Here is a 24,421-nt window from a genome sequence, read left to right on the forward strand (position 1 = left end):
CTTAGGTTTCAGGGTCAGGGTTTTAGCTATGGTCAGGGTTAGGCTCCCAGTGAGGTTTAGGGTCGAGATTGGGGTACGGATATGTGTTTGGGGGCGTGCGCGTTGAAGGACGTGTCTTATCGTTAGGGTAGGCCTCAGGGTTCAGGCTGCGGTGAGGCTTAGGGTTCAGGGTCAGGGCTGTATCTAGGGTTAGGGTCACGCTCCCGGTTAGGGCTAAGGTCGAGATTGGGGTACGCATAGTTGTTAGGGCGCGTGTGCGTTGCAGGGCGCGGCTAATCGTTAAGGGAGTCCTCAGGGTTCACGCTGCTGGTGAGGCTTAGCGTTCTGGGTCAGCGTTGGAGCTAGGGTTAGGTTTAGTCTCCCGGTGAGGCCTATGGTTGAGATTGGGGTACGGATACGTGTTAGGGGGTGTGTGCGTTGCAGGGCGCGGCTTATCGTTAGGGCAGGGCTCAGGGTTCAGCCTGCCGGTGAGGCTTAGGGTTCAGGGTAAGGGTTAGATTTAGGGTTAGTGTTAGGCTCCCAGTGAGGCCTAGGGTCGCGATTGGGGTACGGATATATATTAGTGGGCATGTGCCTTGCAGGGCGCGGCTTATCATTAGGGTAGGCCTCAGGGTTCAGGCTGCTGGTGAGGCTTAGATTTCAGGGTCAGGTTTGGAGCCAGGGTTAGAGTTAGGCTCCCGGTGAAGCCTAGGGTCGAGATTAGGGTACGGATACGTGTTAGGGGGTATGTGCGTTCCAGGACGCGGCTTATCGTTTGGGTTGTCCTCAGGGTTGAGGCTGCGGGTGAGGCTTAGGGTTCAGGGTCAGGGTTTTAGCTATGGTTAGGGTTAGGCTCCCAGTGAGGTTTCGGGTCGAGATTGGGTTACGGATACATGTTTGGGGCGTGTGCGATGGAGGACGTGACTTATCGTTAGAGTAGGCCTCAGGGTTCAGGCTGCGGTGAGGCTTAGGTTTCAGGGTCAGGGTTGGAGCTAGGGTTAGGGTTAGGCTCCCGGTTAGGGCTAGGGTCGAGATTGGGGTACGGATATGTGTTAGGGGGCGTGTGCCTTGCAGGGTGCGGCTTATCGTTAGGGTAGGCCTCAGGGTTCAGGCTGCGGGTGAGGCTTAGGGTTCAGGGTCAGGTTTGGAGCTAGGGTTAGGTTTAGTCACCCGGTTCGGCCTGCGGCCGTGTTTGTGGTACGTATACGTGTTGGGGTACGTGTGCGTTGCAGGGCGTGGCTTATAGTTAGGGTACACCTCAGGGTTCAGGCTGCGGGTGAGGCTTTGTGTTCAAGGTAAGGGTTGGACTTAGGGTTACGGATAGTCTCCCGGTGAGGCCTGCGGTCGAGATTGTGGTATGGATACGTGTTAGTGGACAGGTGCATTGCAGGGCGCGGCGTATCGTTAGGGTAGGCCTCAGGTTTCAGTGTGCGGGTGAGGCTTCGGGTTCCTGTCACGGATGGAGCTAGGGTTACATTTAGGGTCCCGGTTAGGCCTAGGGTCGAGATTGGGTTTCGGATACGTGTTAGGGGGCGTGTGCGTTGCAGGGCATGGCTTATCGTTAGGGTAGGCCTCAGGGTTCAGGCTGCGGGTGAGGCTTATCGTTCAGGGTCAGGGTTCGAGCTAGGGTTAGGGTTAGGCTCCCAGTGAAGTTTAGGGTCGAGATTGTGTTTCGGATACATGTTAGGGGCGTGTGCCTTGCAGCGTGTAGCTTATCGTGAGGGTAGGCCTCAGGGTTCAGGCTGCGGGTGAGGCTTAGTGTTCAGGGTCAGTGTTGGAGCTAGGGTTAGGGTTTGGCTCCCGGTTAGGGCTAGGGTCGAAATTGGGATACGGATACGTGTTCGGGGGTGTGTGCGCTTCAGGGTGCGGCTTATTGTTAGCGTAGGGCTCTGGGTTCAGGCTTCGGGTGAGGTTTAGTGTTTAGGGTCAGGGTAGGAGTTAGGGTTTCGTTTAGGCTCCCTGGGAGGCCTATGGTCGAGATTGGGGTACGGATACGTGTTAGGGGGCGTGTGCGTTGCATGGTATGGCATATCGTTAGGGTCGGCCTCAGGTTCCAGTCTGTGGGTGAGGCTTAGGGTTCATGGTCAGGGTGGGAGCTAGGGTTAGGGTTAGGCTCCCGGTGACGCCTAGGTTCGAGATTGGGGTACGGATACGTGTTAGGGGGCGTGTGAGTTGCAGGGCACGGCTTATCATTAGGGTAGGCCTCAGGTTCCAGGACGCGGGTGACGCTTTGTGTTCAGGGTCAGGGATGGAGATAGGGTTAGGGTTAGGCTCCCGGTTAGGCCTAGGGTCGAGATTTGGGTACGGATAGTTGTTAGGGGGCGTGTTCGTTGCAGGGCGCGGCTTGTTGTTAGGGTTGGCCTCAGGGTTTAGGGTGCGGGTGAGGCTTAGGGTTCAGGGTCAGGGTTTTAGCTATGGTCAGGGTTAGGCTCCCAGTGAGGTTTAGGGTCGAGATTGGGGTACGGATATGTGTTTGGGGGCGTGCGCGTTGAAGGACGTGTCTTATCGTTAGGGTAGGCCTCAGGGTTCAGGCTGCGGTGAGGCTTAGGGTTCAGGGTCAGGGCTGTATCTAGGGTTAGGGTCACGCTCCCGGTTAGGGCTAAGGTCGAGATTGGGGTACGCATAGTTGTTAGGGCGCGTGTGCGTTGCAGGGCGCGGCTAATCGTTAAGGGAGGCCTCAGGGTTCACGCTGCTGGTGAGGCTTAGAGTTCTGGGTCAGCATTGGAGCTAGGGTTAGGTTTAGTCTCCCGGTGAGGCCTATGGTTGAGATAGGGGTACGGATACGTGTTAGGGGGTGTGTGCATTGCAGGGCGCGGCTTATCGTTAGGGCAGGGCTCAGGGTTCAGCCTGCCGGTGAGGCTTAGGGTTCAGGGTAAGGGTTAGATTTAGGGTTAGTGTTAGGCTCCCAGTGAGGCCTAGGGTCGCTATTGGGGTACGGATATATATTAGTGGGCGTGTGCCTTGCAGGGCGCGGCTTATCGTTAGGGTAGGTCTCAGGGTTCAGGCTGCTGGTGAGGCTGAGATTTCAGGGTCAGGTTTGGAGCCAGGGTTAGAGTTAGGCTCCCGGTGAAGCCTAGGGTCGAGATTAGTGTACGGATACATGTTAGGGGGTATGTGCGTTCCAGGACGCGGCTTATCGTTTGGGTTGTCCTCAGGGTTGAGGCTGCGGGTGAGGCTTAGGGTTCAGGGTCAGGGTTTTAGCTATGGTTAGGGTTAGGCTCCCAGTGAGGTTTCGGGTCGAGATTGGGTTACAGATACATGTTTGGGGCGTGTGCGATGGAGGACGTGACTTATCGTTAGAGTAGGCCTCAGGGTTCAGGCTGCGGTGAGGCTTAGGTTTCAGGGTCAGGGTTGGAGCTAGGGTTAGGGTTAGGCTCCCGGTTAGGGCTAGGGTCGAGATTGGGGTACGGATATGTGTTAGGGGGCGTGTGCCTTGCAGGGTGCGGCTTATCGTTAGGGTAGGCCTCAGGGTTCAGGCTGCGGGTGAGGCTTAGGGTTCAGGGTCAGGTTTGGAGCTAGGGTTAGGTTTAGTCACCCGGTTCGGCCTGGGGCCGTGTTTGTGTTACGTATACGTGTTGGGGTACGTGTGCGTTGCAGGGCGTGGCTTATAGTTAGGGTACACCTCAGGGTTCAGGCTGCGGGTGAGGCTTTGTGTTCAAGGTAAGGGTTGGACTTAGGGTTACGGATAGTCTCCCGGTGAGGCCTGCGGTCGAGATTGTGGTATGGATACGTGTTAGTGGACAGGTGCATTGCAGGGCGCGGCGTATCGTTAGGGTAGGCCTCAGGTTACAGTGTGCGGGTGAGGCTTCGGGTTCCTGTCACGGATGGAGCTAGGGTTACATTTAGGGTCCCGGTTAGGCCTTGGGTCGAGATTGGGTTTCGGATACGAGTTAGGGGGCGTCTGCGTTGCAGGGCATGGCTTATCGTTAGGGTAGGCCTCAGGGTTCAGGCTGCGGGTGAGGCTTATCGTTCAGGGTCAGGGTTCGAGCTAGGGTTAGGGTTAGGCTCCCAGTGAAGTTTAGGGTCGAGATTGGGTTTCGGATACATGTTAGGGGCGTGTGCCTTGCAGCGTGTAGCTTATCGTGAGGGTAGGCCTCAAGGTTCAGGCTGTGGGTGAGGCTTAGGGTTCAGGGTCAGGGTTTTAGCTATGGTTAGGCTTAGGCTCCCAGTGAGGATTAGGGTCGAGATTGTGGTAGGGATACGTGTTTGGGGGCGTGTGCGTTGCAGGACGTGGCTTATCGTTAGTGTACGCCTCAGGGTTCAGGCTGCAAGTGAGGCTTAGTGTTCAGGGTCAGTGTTGGAACTAGGGTTAGGGTTTGGCTCCCGGTTAGGGCTAGGGTCGAAATTGGGATACGGATACGTGTTCGGGGGTGTGTGCGTTTCAGGGTGCGGCTTATTGTTAGCGTAGGGCTCTGGGTTCAGGCTTCGGGTGAGGTTTAGTGTTTAGGGTCAGGGTAGGAGTTAGGGTTTCGTTTAGGCTCCCTGGGAGGCCTAGGGTCGAGATTGGGGTACGGATACGACTTAGGGGGCGTGTGCGTTGCATCGTGGGGCTTATCGTTATGGTAGGCCTCAGGGTTCAGGCTGTGGGTGAGCCTTAGTTTTCAGGGTAAGGGTTGGACTTAGGTTTAGGGTTAGGCTCCCGGTGAGGCCTAGGATTGCGATTGGGGTACGGATACGTGTTAGAGGGCATGTGCATTTCAGCGCGCGGCTTATCGTTAGGGTAGGCCTCTGGGTACACCCTGCGTGTGAGGCTTTGTGTTCAGGGACAGGGTTGGAGCTAGGGTTAGTGTGAGGCTCCCGATTAAGCCTAAGGTCGAGATTGGGGTACGGATACGTGTTAGGGGGCGTGTGCGTTGCATGGTATGGCATATCGTTAGGGTCGGCCTCAGGTTCCAGTCTGTGGGTGAGGCTTATTGTTCAGGGTCAGGGTTGGAGCTAGGGTTAGGGTTAGGCTCCCGGGGAGGTCTAGGGACGAGATTGGGGTACGGATACATGTTAGGGGGCGTGTGCGTTACATGGTGCTGCTTATCGTTAGGGTAGGCCTCAGGGTTCAGGCTGCGGGTGAGGCTTAGTGTTCAGGGTCAGGGTAGGAGCTAGGGTTAGATTTAGGCTCCCGTTGCGTCCCAAGGTCGAGATTGGGGTCCGGATACTTGTTAGGGGGCATGTGCGTTGCAGGGCGCGGCATATCGTTAGGGTTGACTTCAGGGTTGAGCGTGCGGGTGAGGCTTTGTATTCAGTGTCAGGGTTTTAGCTAGGGTTAGGTTTAGGCTCCCAGTGAGGTTTAGGTTCAAGATTGGGGTACGGATACGTGTTTGGGGGCATGTGCGTTGCAGGACGTGGCTTATCGTTAGTGTAGGCCTCTGGGTTCAGGCTGCGGGTGAGGTTAGCGTTCAGGGTCAGGGTTGGAGGTAGGGTTAGGTTTAGGCTCCCAGTTAGGGCTAGCGTCGAGATTGGGGTACGGATATATGTTAGGGGGCGAGTGCGTTGCAGGGTGCAGCTTACCCTTAGGGTAGGCCTCTGGGTTCAGGCTGAGGGTGAGGCTTATTGGTCAGGGTCACGGTTGGAGCTAGGTTTACAGTTCGGGTCCCGGGGAGGCCTAGGGTCGAGATTGGGGTACGGATATGTGTTATGAGGCGTGTGCGTTGCATGGTGCGGCTTATCGTTAGGGTAGGCCTCAGGGTTCAGGTTGCGGGTTAGGATCAGGTTTCAGGGTCACGGTTTTAGCTAGGGTTAGGTTTAGTCTCCCGGTGAGGCCTATGGTGGAGACTGGGGTACGGATACGTGTTCGGGGGCGTGTGCGTTGCAGCGCGTGGCTTATCGATAGGGTAGGCCTCAGGGTTCAGCCTGCGGGTGAGGCTTAGTGTTCAGGGTAAGGGTTGGACTTAGGGTTAGGATTAGGCTCTCAGTGAGTCCGAGGGTCGAGATTGGGGTACGGATATGTGTTAGGGGGCGTTTTCGTTGCAGGTCGTGGCTTATCGTTAGGGTAGGACTCAGGGTTCAGGCTGCGGGTGAGGCTTATCGTTCAGGGTCAGGGTTCGAGCTAGGGTTACGGTTAGGCTCCCAGTGAAGTTTAGGGTCGAGATTGGGGTACGGATACGTGTTTGGGGATGTGTGCATTGCAGTACGCGGCTTATCGTTAGGGCAAGCGACAGGGTTCATGCTGTTGGTGAGGCTTAGTGTTCAGGGTCAGGGTTGGAGCCAGTGTTAGGGTTAGGCTCCCGGTGAGGCCTAGGGTCGCTATAGGGGTACGGATACATGTTAGGGGCGTGTGCCTTGCAGCGTGTAGCTTATCGTGAGGGTAGGCCTCAGGGTTCAGGCTGCGGGTGAGGCTTAGTGTTCAGGGTCAGGTTTGGAGCTAGGGTTAGGGTTAGGCTCCCGGGGAGGTCTAGGGACGAGATTGGGGTACGGATACATGTTCGGGGGCGTGTGCGTTACATGGTGCTGCTTATCGTTAGGGTAGGCCTCAGGGTTCAGGCTGCGGGTGAGGCTTAGTGTTCAGGGTCAGGATAGGAGCTAGGGTTAGATTTAGGCTCCCGTTGCGTCCCAAGGTCGAGATTGGGGTCCGGATACGTGTTAGGGGGCATGTGCGTTGCAGGGCGTGGCATATCGTTAGGGTTGACTTCAGGGTTGAGCGTGCGGGTGAGGCTTTGTATTCAGTGTCAGGGTTTTAGCTAGGGTTAGGTTTAGGCTCCCAGTGAGGTTTAGGTTCAAGATTGGGGTACGGATACGTGTTTGGGGGCATGTGCGTTTCAGGACGTGGCTTATCGTTAGTGTAGGCCTCTGGTTTCAGGCGGCGGGTGAGGTTAGGGTTAAGGGTCAGTGTTGGAGGTAGGGTTAGGGTTAGGCTCCTAGTTAGGGCTAGCGTCGAGATTGGGGTACGGATATATGTTAGGGGGCGAGTGCGTTGCAGGGTGCAGCTTACCCTTAGGGTAGGCCTCTGGGTTCAGGCTGAGGGTGAGGCTTATTGGTCAGGGTCACGGTTGGAGCTAGGTTTACAGTTCGGGTCCCGGGGAGGCCTAGGGTCGAGATTGGGGTACGGATATGTGTTATGAGGCGTGTGCGTTGCATGGTGCGGCTTATCATTAGGGTAGGCCTCAGGGTTCAGGTTGCGGGTTAGGATCAGGTTTCAGGGTCACGGTTTTAGCTAGGGTTAGGTTTAGTCTCCCGTTGAGGCATATGGTGGAGACTGGGGTACGGAAACGTGTTCGGGGGCGTGTGCGTTGCAGCGCGTGGCTTATCGATAGGGTAGGCCTCAGGGTTCAGCCTGCGGGTGAGGCTTAGTGTTCAGGGTAAGGGTTGGACTTAGGGTTAGGATTAGGCTTCCGGTGAGGCCTAGGATTGCGATTGGGGTACGGATACGTGTTAGAGGGCATGTGCATTTCAGCGCGCGGCTTATCGTTAGGGTAGGCCTCTGGGTACACCCTGCGTGTGAGGCTTTGTGTTCAGGGACAGGGTTGGAGCTAGGGTTAGTGTGAGGCTCCCGATTAAGCCTAAGGTCGAGATTGGGGTACGGATACGTGTTAGGGGGCGTGTGCGTTGCATGGTATGGCATATCGTTAGGGTCGGCCTCAGGTTCCAGTCTGTGGGTGAGGCTTATTGTTCAGGGTCAGGGTTGGAGCTAGGGTTAGGGTTAGGCTCCCGGGGAGGTCTAGGGACGAGATTGGGGTACGGATACATGTTAGGGGGCGTGTGCGTTACATGGTGCTGCTTATCGTTAGGGTAGGCCTCAGGGTTCAGGCTGCGGGTGAGGCTTAGTGTTCAGGGTCAGGGTAGGAGCTAGGGTTAGATTTAGGCTCCCGTTGCGTCCCAAGGTCGAGATTGGGGTCCGGATACGTGTTAGGGGGCATGTGCGTTGCAGGGCGCGGCATATCGTTAGGGTTGACTTCAGGGTTGAGCGTGCGGGTGAGGCTTTGTATTCAGTGTCAGGGTTTTAGCTAGGGTTAGGTTTAGGCTCCCAGTGAGGTTTAGGTTCAAGATTGGGGTACGGATACGTGTTTGGGGGCATGTGCGTTGCAGGACGTGGCTTATCGTTAGTGTAGGCCTCTGGGTTCAGGCTGCGGGTGAGGTTAGCGTTCAGGGTCAGGGTTGGAGGTAGGGTTAGGTTTAGGCTCCCAGTTAGGGCTAGCGTCGAGATTGGGGTACGGATATATGTTAGGGGGCGAGTGCGTTGCAGGGTGCAGCTTACCCTTAGGGTAGGCCTCTGGGTTCAGGCTGAGGGTGAGGCTTATTGGTCAGGGTCACGGTTGGAGCTAGGTTTACAGTTCGGGTCCCGGGGAGGCCTAGGGTCGAGATTGGGGTACGGATATGTGTTATGAGGCGTGTGCGTTGCATGGTGCGGCTTATCGTTAGGGTAGGCCTCAGGGTTCAGGTTGCGGGTTAGGATCAGGTTTCAGGGTCACGGTTTTAGCTAGGGTTAGGTTTAGTCTCCCGGTGAGGCCTCTGGTGGAGACTGGGGTACGGATATGTGTTAGGGGGCGTTTTCGTTGCAGGGCGTGGCTTATCGTTAGGGTAGGACTCAGGGTTCAGGCTGTGGGTGAGGCTTATCGTTCAGGGTCAGGGTTCGAGCTAGGGTTAAGGTTAGGCTCCCAGTGAAGTTTAGGGTCGAGATTGGGGTACGGATACGTGTTTGGGGATGTGTGCATTGCAGTACGCGGCTTATCGTTAGGGCAGGCGACAGGGTTCAGGCTGTTGGTGAGGCTTAGTGTTCAGGGTCAGGGTTGGAGCCAGTGTTAGGGTTAGGCTCCCGGTGAGGCCTAGGGTCGCTATTGGGGTACGGATACATGTTAGGGGCGTGTGCCTTGCAGCGTGTAGCTTATCGTGAGGGTAGGCCTCAGGGTTCAGGCTGCGGGTGAGGCTTAGTGTTCAGGGTCAGGGTTGGAGCTAGGGTTAGGGTTAGGCTCCCGGGGAGGTCTAGGGACGAGATTGGGGTACGGATACATGTTCGGGGGCATGTGCGTTTCAGGGCGTGGCATATCGTTAGGGTTGACTTCAGGGTTGAGCGTGCGGGTGAGGCTTTGTATTCAGTGTCAGGGTTTTAGCTAGGGTTAGGTTTAGGCTCCCAGTGAGGTTTAGGTTCAAGATTGGGGTACGGATACGTGTTTGGGGGCATGTGCGTTGCAGGACGTGGCTTCTCGTTAGTGTAGGCCTCTGGTTTCAGGCGGCGGGTGAGGTTAGGGTTAAGGGTCAGTGTTGGAGGTAGGGTTAGGGTTAGGCTCCTAGTTAGGGCTAGCGTCGAGATTGGGGTACGGATATATGTTAGGGGGCGAGTGCGTTGCATGGTGCAGCTTACCCTTAGGGTAGGCCTCTGGGTTCAGGCTGAGGGTGAGGCTTATTGGTCAGGGTCACGGTTGGAGCTAGGTTTACAGTTCGGGTCCCGGGGAGGCCTAGGGTCGAGATTGGGGTACGGATATGTGTTATGAGGCGTGTGCGTTGCATGGTGCGGCTTATCGTTAGGGTAGGCCTCAGGGTTCAGGTTGCGGGTTAGGATCAGGTTTCAGGGTCACGGTTTTAGCTATGGTTAGGTTTAGTCTCCCGGTGAGGCCTATGGTGGAGACTGGGGTACGGATACGTGTTCGGGGGCGTGTGCGTTGCAGCGCGTGGCTTATCGATAGGGTAGTCCTCAGGGTTCAGCCTGCGGGTGAGGCTTAGTGTTCAGGGTAAAGGTTGGACTTAGGGTTAGGATTAGGCTCTCAGTGAGTCCGAGGGTCGAGATTGGGGTACCGATATGTGTTAGGGGGCGTTTTCGTTACAGGGCGTGGCTTATCGTTAGGGTAGGACTCAGGGTTCAGGCTGCGGGTGAGGCTTATCGTTCAGGGTCAGGGTTCGAGCTAGGGTTAGGGTTAGGCTCCCGGTGACGCCTAGGTTCGAGATTGGGGTACGGATACGTGTTAGGGGGCGTGTGAGTTGCAGGGCACGGCTTATCATTAGGGTAGGCCTCAGGTTCCAGGACGCGGGTGACGCTTTGTGTTCAGGGTCAGGGATGGAGATAGGGTTAGGGTTAGGCTCCCGGTTAGGCCTAGGGTCGAGATTGGGGTACGGATAATTGTTAGGGGGCGTGTTCGTTGCAGGGCGCGGCTTATTGTTAGGGTTGGCCTCAGGGTTTAGGGTGCGGGTGAGGCTTAGGGTTCAGGGTCAGGGTTTTAGCTATGGTCAGGGTTAGGCTCCCAGGGAGGTTTAGGGTCGAGATTGGGGTACGGATATGTGTTTGGGGGCGTGCGCGTTGAAGGACGTGTCTTATCGTTAGGGTAGGCCTCAGGGTTCAGGCTGCGGTGAGGCTTAGGGTTCAGGGTCAGGGCTGTATCTAGGGTTAGGGTCACGCTCCCGGTTAGGGCTAAGGTCGAGATTGGGGTACGCATAGTTGTTAGGGCGCGTGTGCGTTGCAGGGCGCGGCTAATCGTTAAGGGAGGCCTCAGGGTTCACGCTGCTGGTGAGGCTTAGCGTTCTGGGTCAGCATTGGAGCTAGGGTTAGGTTTAGTCTCCCGGTGAGGCCTATGGTTGAGATTGGGGTACGGATACGTGTTAGGGGGTGTGTGCATTGCAGGGCGCGGCTTATCGTTAGGGCAGGGCTCAGGGTTCAGCCTGCCGGTGAGGCTTAGGGTTCAGGGTAAGGGTTAGATTTAGGGTTAGTGTTAGGCTCCCAGTGAGGCCTAGGGTCGCGATTGGGGTACGGATATATATTAGTGGGCGTGTGCCTTGCAGGGCGCGGCTTATCGTTAGGGTAGGCCTCAGGATTCAGGCTGCTGGTGAGGCTGAGATTTCAGGGTCAGGTTTGGAGCCAGGGTTAGAGTTAGGCTCCCGGTGAAGCCTAGGGTGGAGATTAGTGTACGGATACATGTTAGGGGGTATGTGCGTTCCAGGACGCGGCTTATCGTTTGGGTTGTCCTCAGGGTTGAGGCTGCGGGTGAGGCTTAGGGTTCAGGGTCAGGGTTTTAGCTATGGTTAGGGTTAGGCTCCCAGTGAGGTTTCGGGTCGAGATTGGGTTACAGATACATGTTTGGGGCGTGTGCGATGGAGGACGTGACTTATCGTTAGAGTAGGCCTCAGGGTTCAGGCTGCGGTGAGGCTTAGGTTTCAGGGTCAGGGTTGGAGCTAGGGTTAGGGTTAGGCTCCCGGTTAGGGCTAGGGTCGAGATTGGGGTACGGATATGTGTTAGGGGGCGTGTGCCTTGCAGGGTGCGGCTTATCGTTAGGGTAGGCCTCAGGGTTCAGGCTGCGGGTGAGGCTTAGGGTTCAGGGTCAGGTTTGGAGCTAGGGTTAGGTTTAGTCACCCGGTTTGGCCTGGGGCCGTGTTTGTGGTACGTATACGTGTTGGGGTACGTGTGCGTTGCAGGGCGTGGCTTATAGTTAGGGTACACCTCAGGGTTCAGGCTGCGGGTGAGGCTTTGTGTTCAAGGTAAGGGTTGGACTTAGGGTTACGGATAGTCTCCCGGTGAGGCCTGCGGTCGAGATTGTGGTATGGATACGTGTTAGTGGACAGGTGCATTGCAGGGCGCGGCGTATCGTTAGGGTAGGCCTCAGGTTACAGTGTGCGGGTGAGGCTTCGGGTTCCTGTCACGGATGGAGCTAGGGTTACATTTAGGGTCCCGGTTAGGCCTAGGGTCGAGATTGGGTTTCGGATACGAGTTAGGGGGCGTCTGCGTTGCAGGGCATGGCTTATCGTTAGGGTAGGCCTCAGGGTTCAGGCTGCGGGTGAGGCTTATCGTTCAGGGTCAGGGTTCGAGCTAGGGTTAGGGTTAGGCTCCCAGTGAAGTTTAGGGTCGAGATTGGGTTTCGGATACATGTTAGGGGCGTGTGCCTTTCAGCGTGTAGCTTATCGTGAGGGTAGGCCTCAAGGTTCAGGCTGTGGGTGAGGCTTAGGGTTCAGGGTCAGGGTTTTAGCTATGGTTAGGCTTAGGCTCCCAGTGAGGATTAGGGTCGAGATTGTGGTAGGGATACGTGTTTGGGGGCGTGTGCGTTGCAGGACGTGGCTTATCGTTAGTGTAGGCCTCAGGGTTCAGGCTGCAGGTGAGGCTTAGTGTTCAGGGTCAGTGTTGGAACTAGGGTTAGGGTTTGGCTCCCGGTTAGGGCTAGGGTCGAAATTGGGATACGGATACGTGTTCGGGGGTGTGTGCGTTTCAGGGTGCGGCTTATTGTTAGCGTAGGGCTCTGGGATCAGGCTTCGGGTGAGGTTTAGTGTTTAGGGTCAGGGTAGGAGTTATGGTTTCGTTTAGGCTCCCTGGGAGGCCTAGGGTCGAGATTGCGGTACGGATATGACTTAGGGGGCGTGTGCGTTGCATCGTGGGGCTTATCGTTATGGTAGGCCTCAGAGTTCAGGCTGTGGGTGAGCCTTAGTTTTCAGGGTAAGGGTTGGACTTAGGTTTAGGGTTAGGCTCCCGGTGAGGCCTAGGATTGCGATTGGGGTACGGATACGTGTTAGAGGGCATGTGCATTTCAGCGCGCGGCTTATCGTTAGGGTAGGCCTCTGGGTACACCCTGCGTGTGAGGCTTTGTGTTCAGGGACAGGGTTGGAGCTAGGGTTAGTGTGAGGCTCCCGATTAAGCCTAAGGTCGAGATTGGGGTACGGATACGTGTTAGGGGGCGTGTGCGTTGCATGGTATGGCATATCGTTAGGGTCGGCCTCAGGTTCCAGTCTGTGGGTGAGGCTTATTGTTCAGGGTCAGGGTTGGAGCTAGGGTTAGGGTTAGGCTCCCGGGGAGGTCTAGGGACGAGATTGGGGTACGGATACATGTTAGGGGGCGTGTGCGTTACATGGTGCTGCTTATCGTTAGGGTAGGCCTCAGGGTTCAGGCTGCGGGTGAGGCTTAGTGTTCAGGGTCAGGGTAGGAGCTAGGGTTAGATTTAGGCTCCCGTTGCGTCCCAAGGTCGAGATTAGGGTCCGGATACGTGTTAGGGGGCATGTTGTTTGCAGGGCGCGGCATATCGTTAGGGTTGACTTCAGGGTTGAGCGTGCGGGTGAGGCTTTGTATTCAGTGTCAGGGTTTTAGCTAGGGTTAGGTTTAGGCTCCCAGTGAGGTTTAGGTTCAAGATTGGGGTACAGATACGTGTTTGGGGGCATGTGCGTTGCAGGACGTGGCTTCTCGTTAGTGTAGGCCTCTGGGTTCAGGCTGCGGGTGAGGTTAGCGTTCAGGGTCAGGGTTGGAGGTAGGGTTAGGTTTAGGCTCCCAGTTAGGGCTAGCGTCGAGATTGGGGTACGGATATATGTTAGGGGGCGAGTGCGTTGCAGGGTGCAGCTTACCCTTAGGGTAGGCCTCTGGGTTCAGGCTGAGGGTGAGGCTTATTGGTCAGGGTCACGGTTGGAGCTAGGTTTACAGTTCGGGTCCCGGGGAGGCCTAGGGTCGAGATTGGGGTACGGATATGTGTTATGAGGCGTGTGCGTTGCATGGTGCGGCTTATCGTTAGGGTAGGCCTCAGGGTTCAGGTTGCGGGTTAGGATCAGGTTTCAGGGTCACGGTTTTAGCTAGGGTTAGGTTTAGTCTCCCGGTGAGGCATATGGTGGAGACTGGGGTACGGATACGTGTTCGGGGGCGTGTGCGTTGCAGCGCGTGGCTTATCGATAGGGTACGCTTCAGGGTTCAGCCTGCGGGTGAGGCTTAGTGTTCAGGGTAAGGGTTGGACTTAGGGTTAGGATTAGGCTCTCAGTGAGTCCGAGGGTCGAGATTGGGGTACGGATATGGGTTAGGGGGCGTTTTCGTTGCAGGGCGTGGCTTATCATTAGGGTAGGACTCAGGGTTCAGGCTGCGGGTGAGGCTTATCGTTCAGGGTCAGGGTTCGAGCTAGGGTTAGGGTTAGGCTCCCAGTGAAGTTTAGGGTCGAGATTGGGGTACGGATACGTGTTTGGGGATGTGTGCATTGCAGTACGCGGCTTATCGTTAGGGCAGGCGACAGGGTTCAGGCTGTTGGTGAGGCTTAGTGTTCAGGGTCAGGGTTGGAGCCAGTGTTAGGGTTAGGCTCCCGGTGAGGCCTAGGGTCGCTATTGGGGTACGGATACATGTTAGGGGCGTGTGCCTTGCAGCGTGTAGCTTATCGTGAGGGTAGGCCTCAGGGTTCAGGCTGCAGGTGAGGCTTAGTGTTCAGGGTCAGGGTTGGAGCTAGGGTTAGGGTTAGGCTCCCGGGGAGGTCTAGGGACGAGATTGGGGTACGGATACATGTTCGGGGGCGTGTGCGTTACATGGTGCTGCTTATCGTTAGGGTAGGCCTCAGGGTTCAGGCTGCGGGTGAGGCTTAGTGTTCAGGGTCAGGATAGGAGCTAGGGTTAGATTTAGGCTCCCGTTGCGTCCCAAGGTCGAGATTGGGGTCCGGATACGTGTTAGGGGGCATGTGCGTTGCAGGGCGTGGCATATCGTTAGGGTTGACTGCAGGGTTGAGCGTGCGGGTGAGGCTTTGTATTCAGTGTCAGGGTTTTAGCTAGGGTTAGGTTTAGGCTCCCAGTGAGGTTTAGGTTCAAGATTGGGGTACGGATACGTGTTTGGGGGCATGTGCGTTTCAGGACGTGGCTTATCGTTAGTGTAGGCCTCTGGTTTCAGGCGGCGGGTGAGGTTAGGGTTAAGGGTCAGTGTTGGAGGTAGGGTTAGGGTTAGGCTCCTAGTTAGGGCTAGCGTCGAGATTGGGGTACGGATATATGTTAGGGGGCGAGTGCGTTGCATGGTGCAGCTTACCCTTAGGGTAGGCCTCTGGGTTCAGGCTGAGGGTGAGGCTTATTGGTCAGGGTCACGGTTGGAGCTAGGTTTACAGTTCGGGTCCCGGGGAGGCCTAGGGTCGAGATTGGGGTACGGATATGTGTTATGAGGCGTGTGCGTTGCATGGTGCGGCTTATCGTTAGGGTAGGCCTCAGGGTTCAGGTTGCGGGTTAGGATCAGGTTTCAGGGTCACGGTTTTAGCTATGGTTAGGTTTAGTCTCCCGGTGAGGCCTATGGTGGAGACTGGGGTACGGATACGTGTTCGGGGGCGTGTGCGTTGCAGCGCGTGGCTTATCGATAGGGTAGTCCTCAGGGTTCAGCCTGCGGGTGAGGCTTAGTGTTCAGGGTAAGGGTTGGACTTAGGGTTAGGATTAGGCTCTCAGTGAGTCCGAGGGTCGAGATTGGGGTACCGATATGTGTTAGGGGGCGTTTTCGTTGCAGGGCGTGGCTTATCGTTAGGGTAGGACTCAGGGTTCAGGCTGCGGTTGAAGCTTAGGGTTCAGAGTCAGGCTTGGAGCTAGGGTTAATGTTAGGCTCTCGCTGAGGCCTAGGTTCGAGATTGGGGTACGGATACATGTTAGGGGGCATGTGCGTCTCAGGGCGTGGCTTATCGTTAGGGTAGGCCTCAGGGTTCAGGCTGCGGGTTAGGCTTAGGTTTCAGGGTCATGTTTGGAGCTAGGGTTATATGTAGTATCCTGGTGAGTCCTACGGTGGAGATTGGGGTACGGATACATGTTAGGGGGCGTGTTCGTTTCATGGCGTGTGTTATCGTAAGGGTAGGCCTCAGGGTTCAGGCTACGGGTGAGGCTCAGTGTGCATGGTCATGGTTGGAGCTAGGGTTAGGTTTAGGCTCCCGGTGAGGCCCAGGGTACAGATTGGGGTATGGATACGTGTTTAGGGACGTGTGCGTTGCAGGGCGCGGTTTATCCTTACGGTAGGCTTCAGGGTTCTGGCTGCAGGTGTGGCTTACCGTTCAGGGGCAGGGTTGGAGCTAGGGTTAGGGTTAGGCTCCCGGTGAGGCCTAGGGTCGAGATTGGGGTACGGACACGTGTTTGGGGGCATGTGCATTGCAGGGCGCGGTGTATCGTTAGGGTAGGCCTCAGGGATCAGGCTGCGCGTGAGGATTAGGGTTCATGGTCAAAGATGGAGCTAGGGTTAGGGTTAGGCTCCCGGGGAGGCCTAGGGTCGAGATTGGGGTACGGATACGTGGTAGGGGGCGTGTGCGTTACATGGTGCGGCTTATCGTTAGGGTAGGCCTCAGGGTTCAGTCTGCGGGTGAGGCTTAGCATTCAGGGTCAGGGTTGGAGCTAGGGTTAGGTATCGGCCCTCGTTGAGGCCTAGGGACGAGATTGGAATACGTATACGTATTAGGGGGCGTGTGCATTTCAGGGCACAGCTGATCATTAAGTTTGGCCTCAGGGTTGAGGCTGTGGGTGGAGCTTTGGGTTCAGTGTCACGGTTGTAGCTTGGGTTAGGGTACAGCTCCCGGTAAGGCTTAGTGTCGAGATTGTGGTAGGGATACGTGTTAGGGGGCGTGTGTGTTGCATGGTGCGGCTTATCGTTACGGTAGACCTCCAGGTTCAGGCTGCGGGTGGGGCTTAGGTTTCAGGTTCAGGGTTGGAGCTAGGGTTAGGTTTAGTTTCCCGGTTAGGCCTAGGGTCGCGATTAGGGTACGGATACGTGTTATGAGGCGTGTGCGTTGCAGGGCGCAGCTTATCGTTAGGGTACGCCTCAAGGTTCACACTGCAGGTGAGGCTTAGTGTTTAGGGTCAGGGTTGGAGCTAGGGTTAGGGTTAGGCTCCCGGTTAGGGGTAGGGTCGAGATTGGGGTAAGTATACGTGTTAGTGGGCATGTGCGTTGCAGGGCGCGGCTTATCGTTAGGGTAGGCCTCAAGGTTCAGGCTGCAGTTGAGGCTTAGGTTTCAGGGTCAGGGTTCGAGCTAGGGCTAGGGTTAGGGTCCCGGTGAAGCTTCGGGACGAGATTCGGGTATGGATACGTGTTAGGGTGCGTTTGCGTTGCAGGGCGCGGTTTATCGTTAGGGTAGGCCTCAGGGATCAGGCTTCGGCTGATGCTTAGTGTTCAGGGTCATGGTTGGAGGTAAGGTTAGGTTTAATCTCCCAGTGAGGCCTAGGGTTGAGATTGGGGTACGGATTCGTGTTAGGGGGCGTGTGCGTTGCACGGCGCAGCTTATCGTTAGTGTTGGCCTCAATGTTCATGCTGCGGGTGAGGCTTAGGATTCACGGTCTGAGTTGGAGCTAGGGTTAGGGTTTGGCTCTCGCACAGGCCTAGGGTCTAAATTGGGTTACGGATACGTGTTAGGGGGCATGTGCATTGCAGGGCGTGGCTTATCGTTAGGGTAGGGCTCTGGGTTCAGTCTGCAGGTGAGGCTTAGGGTTCAGGGTCAGGGTTGGAGCTAGGGTTAGGGTTCAGCTCCCGGTGACGCTTATGGTCGAGATTGGGGTACGCAGACATGTTATGGGGCCTGTGATTTGCATGGCGTGGTTTATCGTTGGGGGAGGCCTCAGGGATCAGTCTGCAGGTGAGGCTTAGGGTTCAGGATCAGGGTTGGAGCTAGGGTTATTGTTCGGCTCCCGGTGAGACCTAGGGTCAAGATTGTGGTATGGATACGTGTTAGGGGGCGTGTGCGTTGCAGGGCGTGGCTTATCGTTATAGTAGGCCTCAGGGTTCAGGCTTCGGGTGAGGCTTAGGGTTCAGGGTCAGGGTTGTAGCTACGGTTAGGATTAGGCTCCCGGTGAGGGCTGGGTCGAGATAAGGGTATGGATATGTGTTCGGGGCGTGTGCGTTGCACCGCGCTGTTTATCATTAGGGTAGGCCTCACGGTTCAGGCTGCGGGTGAGGCTTAGTGTTCACGGTCAGGGTTGGAGCTAGGGTAAGGGTTAGGCCCCCGGTGAGGCTTCGGGTCGAGATTGGGGTACGGATACGTGTTAGGGGGCGTGTGTGTTGCAGTGCGCAGCTGATCATTAGGGTAGGCCTCAGGGTTCATGCTGCGCGGTAGGCTTAGTGTTAAGGACAGGGCTGGATCTAGGGTTAGGGTTAGGCTCCCGGGGAGGCTTCGGGTCGAGATTGGGGTACGGATACGTGTTTGGGCGCGTGTGCGTTGAGGGGCGCGGGTTAACATTAGGGTAGACCTCAGGGTTCACGCTGAGGGTGAGGCTTAGTGTTCAGGGTTATCTTTGGAGCTAGGGTTAGGCTTAGACACCCGGGGAGGCCTAGGGTGGAGATTGTGTTACGGATACATGTTAGGGGGCGTTTGCTTTGCAGGGCGCGACTTATCCTTAGGGTAGGCCTCAGGGTTCAGGCTGCGGGTGAGGCTTCGGGTTCAGGGTCATGGTTGGAGGTAGGGTTAGATTTACGCTCCCGGTGAGGCTTAAGGTCGAGATTGGGGTACGGATACGTGTTAGGGGGCGTGTGCATTGCAGGGCGCGGCTTATAGTTAGGGTAGGCCTCAGGGATCAGTCTTCCGGTTAGGCTAAGGGTTCAGGGTCAGGGTTGGATCTAGGGTAAGGGTTCGGCTCCCGCTGAGGCCTAGGTTCGAGACTGGGGTACGGAAACGTGTTAGGGGAGGTGTGCGTTGCAGGGCGCGGCTTATCGTTATAATACGCCTCAGGGTTCAGGCTTTGGGTGAGGCTTTGTGTTCAGGGTCAGGGTTGGAGCTAGGGTTAGGATTAGGCTCCCGGTGAGGCCTAGGGTCGAGATTAGGGTACGGGGACGTGTTAGGGGGCGTGTACGTTGCACCGCGCTGCTTATCATTAGGGTAAGCCTCAGGGCTCACGCTGCATGCGAGGCTTATGTGTCAGGGTCAGTGTTGGAGTTAGGGTTATGGTTAGGCTCCCGGTGAGGCTTCGGTTCGAGTTTGGGGTACGGATACGTGTTAGGGGGCGTGTGCGTGGAAGGGCGTGGCTTATCGTTACGGTAAGACTCCGGGTTCAGTTTGCGGATGAGGCTTAGGTTTCAGGGTCAGGGTTGGAGCTCGGGTTAGGGTTAGGCTCCCGGTGAGGCCTAGGGTCGAGTTTGAGCTACGGATACGTGTTAGGGGGCGTGTGCATTGCAGAGCGCGGCTTATCGTTAGGCTAGGCCTCAGGGTTCAGACTGCGGGTGAGGCTTCGGGTTCAGGGTCAGGGTTGGAGCTAGGGTTAGGGTTAGGCTCCCGCTGAGGTCTAGGTTCGAGATTGGGGTACGGATACGTGTTAGGGGTCGTGTGCGTTGCAGGGCACAACTTATCGTTATTGTAGTCCTCAGGGTTGAGGCTGTGGGTGAGGCTTAGTTTAAACGGTCAGGGTTTTAGGTAGGATTGGGGTTAGGCTCCCAGTGAGGTTTAGGGTCAAGATTGAGGAACGGATACGTGTTAGGGGGCGTGGGTGTTGCAGTGTGCGGTTGATCGTTAGGGTAGACCTCAGGGTTCAGGCTGAGGGTGAGGCTTAGGTTTCAGAGTCATGGTTGGATCTCGTGTTAGGGTTAGGCTCCCGGTGAGGCTTCGGATCGACATTGGGGTACGGATACGTGTTAAGCGGCGTGTGCGTTTCAGGGCGTGACTTATCGTTAGGGTAGTCTTCAGGTTTGAAGCTGTGGGTGAGGCTTAGTTTAAAGGGTCAGGGTTTTAGCTAGGGTTAGGATAAGGCACCCAGTGAGGTTTTGGGTCGAGATTGGGGAACGGATACGTGTTAGGGGGCGTGGGGGTTGCAGTGCACGGCTGATCGTTAGGGTAGGCCTCCGTGTTCAGGCTGCGGGTGAGGCTTAGGTTTCAGGGTCATTGTTGGAGCTAGTGTTAGGGTTAGGCTCCCGGTGAGGCTTCGGGTTGAGATTGGGGTACCAATACGTGTTAGGGGGCGTGTGAGTTGCAGGGCGTGGTTTACAGTTAGGGTAGGCCTCAGGGTTCAGGCTGCGGGTGAGGCTTAGGGTTCAGAATAATGGTTGAAGCTAGGGTTATGGTTAGGCTCCCGGTGAGGCTTAGGGTCGCGATTGGGGTACGGATACCTGTTAGTGTGCGTGTGCGTTGCGTGGCGCAGGTTATTGTTATGGTAGGCCTCAGGTTTCAGGCTGCGGTGAGGCTTAGGGTTCAGGGTCATGGTTGGAGCTAGGGTTAGATTTAGGCTCCCGGTGAGGCTTACGGTCGAGATTGGGGTATGGATACGTGTTAGGGGGCGTGTGCATTGCAGGGCGCGGCTTATAGATAGGGTAGGCCTCAGGGATCAGTCTTCCTGTTAGGCTTAGGATTCAGGGTCAGGGTTGGAGCTAGGGTTAGGGTTAGGCTCCCGGTGAGGCCTAGGTTCGAGATTGGGGTACTGATACCTGTACCGGGTCGTGTGAGTTGCATGGCGTGGCTTATCGTGAGAGTAGGCCTTAGGGTTCAGGCTGAGGATGAGGCTTAGTTTTCAGGGTCAGCGTTGGAGCTCGGGTTACGGTTAGCCTCCTGGTGATACCTAGGGTCGAGATTGGGGTATGCATACGGGTTAGAGGGTGTATTCCTTGCAGAGCCCAGCTTATCATTAGGGTAGGCCTCAGGGTACAGACGGCGGGTGAGGCTTAGGTTTCAGGGTGAGGGTTGGAGCTAGGGTTAAGGTTCGGCTCCCGCTGAGGCCTAGGTTCGAGATTGGGGTACGGAAACGTGTTAGGGGGCGTGTGCGTTGCAGGGCGCGGCGTATCGTTACAATACACCTCAGGGTTTAGGCTTTGGGTGAGGCTTTGTGTTCAGGGTCAGGGTTGGAGGTAGGGTTAGGATTAGGCTCCCAGTGAGGCCTAGGGTCGATATTAGGGTATGGCGACGTGTTAGGGTGCGTGTGCATTGCACGGCGCTGCGTATCATTAGGGTAGGCCTCAGGGCTCACGCTGCGGGTGAGGCTTATGGGTCAGGGTCAGCGTTGGAGTTAGGGTTAGGGTTAGGCTCCCGGTGAGGCTTTGGTTCGAGTTTGGGGTACGGATACGTGTTACGGGGCGTGTGCGTTGAAGGGCGTGGCTTATCGTTAGGGTAGGCCTCAGGGTTGAGGCTGTGGGTGAGGCTTAGTTTAAACGGTCAGGGTTTTAGGTAAGATTAGGGTTAGGCTCCCAGTGAGGTTTAGAGTCAAGATTGGGGAACGGATACGTGTTACGGGGCGTGTGTGTTGCAGTGTGCGGCTGACCGTTAGGGTAGACCGCAGGGTTCAGGCTGCGGGTGAGGCTTAGGGTTCAGGGTCATGGTTGAAGCTAGTGTTAGGGTTAGGCTCCCGGTGAGGCTTCGGATCGACATTGGGGTACGGATACGTGTTAGGGGGCGTGTGTGTTGCAGGGCGTGACTTATCGTTAGGGTAGGCCTCAGGGTTCAGGCTGCCGGTGAGGCTTAGTGTTCAGGGTCCGGGTTGGACCTAGGGTTCCGGTTAGGCTCCCGGTGAGTCCTAGGTTCGAGATTGGGGTATGGATACGTGTTAGGGGACTGTGCATTGCAGGGCGTTGCTTATCGTTAGAGTAGGACTCAGGGATCAGGTTGCGGATCAGGCTTAGTTTTCAGGGTCAGGGTTGGAGCTCGGGTTAGGGTTAGGCTCCCGGTTAGGCCTAGGGTCCAATTTGGGGTACGGATACGTGTTAGGGGTCGTATTCCTTGCATATCGCGGTTTATCATTAGGGTAGGCCTCAGGATTCAGACGGAGGGTGAGGCTTAGGATTCAGGGTCAGGGTTGGAGCTAGTGTTACGGTTAGGCTCCCGGTGAGGCTTCGGATCGAGATTGGGGTACGGATACGTGTTATGGGCCGTGTGCGTTGCAGGGCGCAGCTTATCGTTAGGGTACGCCTCAAGGTTCACACTGCAGGTGAGGCTTAGTGTTTAGGGTCAGGGTTGGAGCTAGGGTTAGGGTTAGGCTCCCGGTTAGGGGTAGGGTCGAGATTGGGGTAAGTATACGTGTTAGTGGGCATGTGCGTTGCAGGGCGCGGCTTATCGTTAGGGTAGGCCTCAAGGTTCAGGCTGCATTTGAGGCTTAGGTTTCAGGGTCAGGGTTCGAGCTAGGGCTAGGGTTAGGGTCCCGGTGAAGCTTCGGGACGAGATTCGGGTATGGATACGTGTTAGGGTGCGTTTGCGTTGCAGGGCGCGGTTTATCGTTAGGGTAGGCCTCAGGGATCAGGCTTCGGCTGATGCTTAGTGTTCAGGGTCATGGTTGGAGGTAAGGTTAGGTTTAATCTCCCAGTGAGGCCTAGGGTTGAGATTGGGGTACGGATTCGTGTTAGGGGGCGTGTGCGTTGCACGGCGCAGCTTATCGTTAGTGTTGGCCTCAATGTTCATGCTGCGGGTGAGGCTTAGGATTCACGGTCTGAGTTGGAGCTAGGGTTAGGGTTTGGCTCTCGCACAGGCCTAGGGTCTAAATTGGGTTACGGATACGTGTTAGGGGGCATGTGCATTGCAGGGCGTGGCTTATCATTAGGGTAGGGCTCTGGGTTCAGTCTGCAGGTGAGGCTTAGGGTTCAGGGTCAGGGTTGGAGCTAGGGTTAGGGTTCAGCTCCCGGTGACGCTTATGGTCGAGATTGGGGTACGCAGACATGTTATGGGGCCTGTGATTTGCATGGCGTGGTTTATCGTTGGGGGAGGCCTCAGGGATCAGTCTGCAGGTGAGGCTTAGGGTTCAGGATCAGGGTTGGAGCTAGGGTTATTGTTCGGCTCCCGGTGAGACCTAGGGTCAAGATTGTGGTATGGATACGTGTTAGGGGGCGTGTGCGTTGCAGGGCGTGGCTTATCGTTATAGTAGGCCTCAGGGTTCAGGCTTCGGGTGAGGCTTAGGGTTCAGGGTCAGGGTTGTAGCTACGGTTAGGATTAGGCTCCCGGTGAGGGCTGGGTCGAGATAAGGGTATGGATATGTGTTCGGGGCGTGTGCGTTGCACCGCGCTGTTTATCATTAGGGTAGGCCTCACGGTTCAGGCTGCGGGTGAGGCTTAGTGTTCACGGTCAGGGTTGGAGCTAGGGTAAGGGTTAGGCTCCCGGTGAGGCTTCGGGTCGAGATTGGGGTACGGATACGTGTTAGGGGGCGTGTGTGTTGCAGTGCGCAGCTGATCATTAGGGTAGGCCTCAGGGTTCATGCTGCGCGGTAGGCTTAGTGTTAAGGACAGGGCTGGATCTAGGGTTAGGGTTAGGCTCCCGGTGAGGCTTCGGGTCGAGATTGGGGTACGGATACGTGTTTGGGCGCGTGTGCGTTGAGGGGCGCGGGTTAACATTAGGGTAGACCTCAGGGTTCACGCTGAGGGTGAGGCTTAGTGTTCAGGGTTATCTTTGGAGCTAGGGTTAGGCTTAGACACCCGGGGAGGCCTAGGGTGGAGATTGTGTTACGGATACATGTTAGGGGGCGTTTGCTTTGCAGGGCGCGACTTATCCTTAGGGTAGGCCTCAGGGTTCAGGCTGCGGGTGAGGCTTCGGGTTCAGGGTCATGGTTGGAGGTAGGGTTAGATTTACGCTCCCGGTGAGGCTTACGGTCGAGATTGGGGTACGGATACGTGTTAGGGGGCGTGTGCATTGCAGGGCACGGCTTATAGTTAGGGTAGGCCTCAGGGATCAGTCTTCCGGTTAGGCTAAGGGTTCAGGGTCAGGGTTGGATCTAGGGTAAGGGTTCGGCTCCCGCTGAGGCCTAGGTTCGAGATTGGGGTACGGAAACGTGTTAGGGGAGGTGTGCGTTGCAGGGCGCGGCTTATCGTTATAATACGCCTCAGGGTTCAGGCTTTGGGTGAGGCTTTGTGTTCAGGGTCAGGGTTGGAGCTAGGGTTAGGATTAGGCTCCCGGTGAGGCCTAGGGTCGAGATTAGGGTACGGGGACGTGTTAGGGGGCGTGTACGTTGCACCGCGCTGCTTATCATTAGGGTAAGCCTCAGGGCTCACGCTGCGTGCGAGGCTTATGTGTCAGGGTCAGTGTTGGAGTTAGGGTTATGGTTAGGCTCCCGGTGAGGCTTCGGTTCGAGTTTGGGGTACGGATACGTGTTAGGGGGCGTGTGCGTGGAAGGGCGTGGCTTATCGTTACGGTAAGACTCCGGGTTCAGTTTGCGGATGAGGCTTAGGTTTCAGGGTCAGGGTTGGAGCTCGGGTTAGGGTTAGGCTCCCGGTGAGGCCTAGGGTCGAGTTTGGGGTACGGATACGTGTTAGGGGGCGTGTGCATTGCAGAGCGCGGCTTATCGTTAGGCTAGGCCTCAGGGTTCAGACTGCGGGTGAGGCTTCGGGTTCAGGGTCAGGGTTGGAGCTAGGGTTAGGGTTAGGCTCCCGCTGAGGTCTAGGTTCGAGATTGGGGTACGGATACGTGTTAGGGGTCGTGTGCGTTGCAGGGCACGACTTATCGTTATTGTAGTCCTCAGGGTTGAGGCTGTGGGTGAGGCTTAGGTTAAATGGTCAGGGTTTTAGGTAGGATTGGGGTTAGGCTCCTAGTGAGGTTTAGGGTCAAGATTGAGGAACGGATACGTGTTAGGGGGCGTGGGTGTTGCAGTGTGCGGCTGATCGTTAGGGTAGACCTCAGGGTTCAGGCTGAGGGTGAGGCTTAGGTTTCAGAGTCATGGTTGGATCTCGTGTTAGGGTTAGGCTCCCGGTGAGGCTTCGGATCGACATTGGGGTACGTATACGTGTTAAGCGGCGTGTGCGTTTCAGGGCGTGACTTATTGTTAGGGTAGTCGTCAGGTTTGAAGCTGTGGGTGAGGCTTAGTTTAAAGGGTCAGGGTTTTAGCTAGGGTTAGGATAAGGCACCCAGTGAGGTTTTGGGTCGAGATTGGGGAACGGATACGTGTTAGGGGGCGTGGGGGTTGCAGTGCACGGCTGATC

Source organism: Kogia breviceps, chromosome 7 (assembly GCF_026419965.1).
Source record: "Kogia breviceps isolate mKogBre1 chromosome 7, mKogBre1 haplotype 1, whole genome shotgun sequence".
Taxonomy (NCBI): Eukaryota; Metazoa; Chordata; class Mammalia; order Artiodactyla; family Physeteridae; genus Kogia; species Kogia breviceps.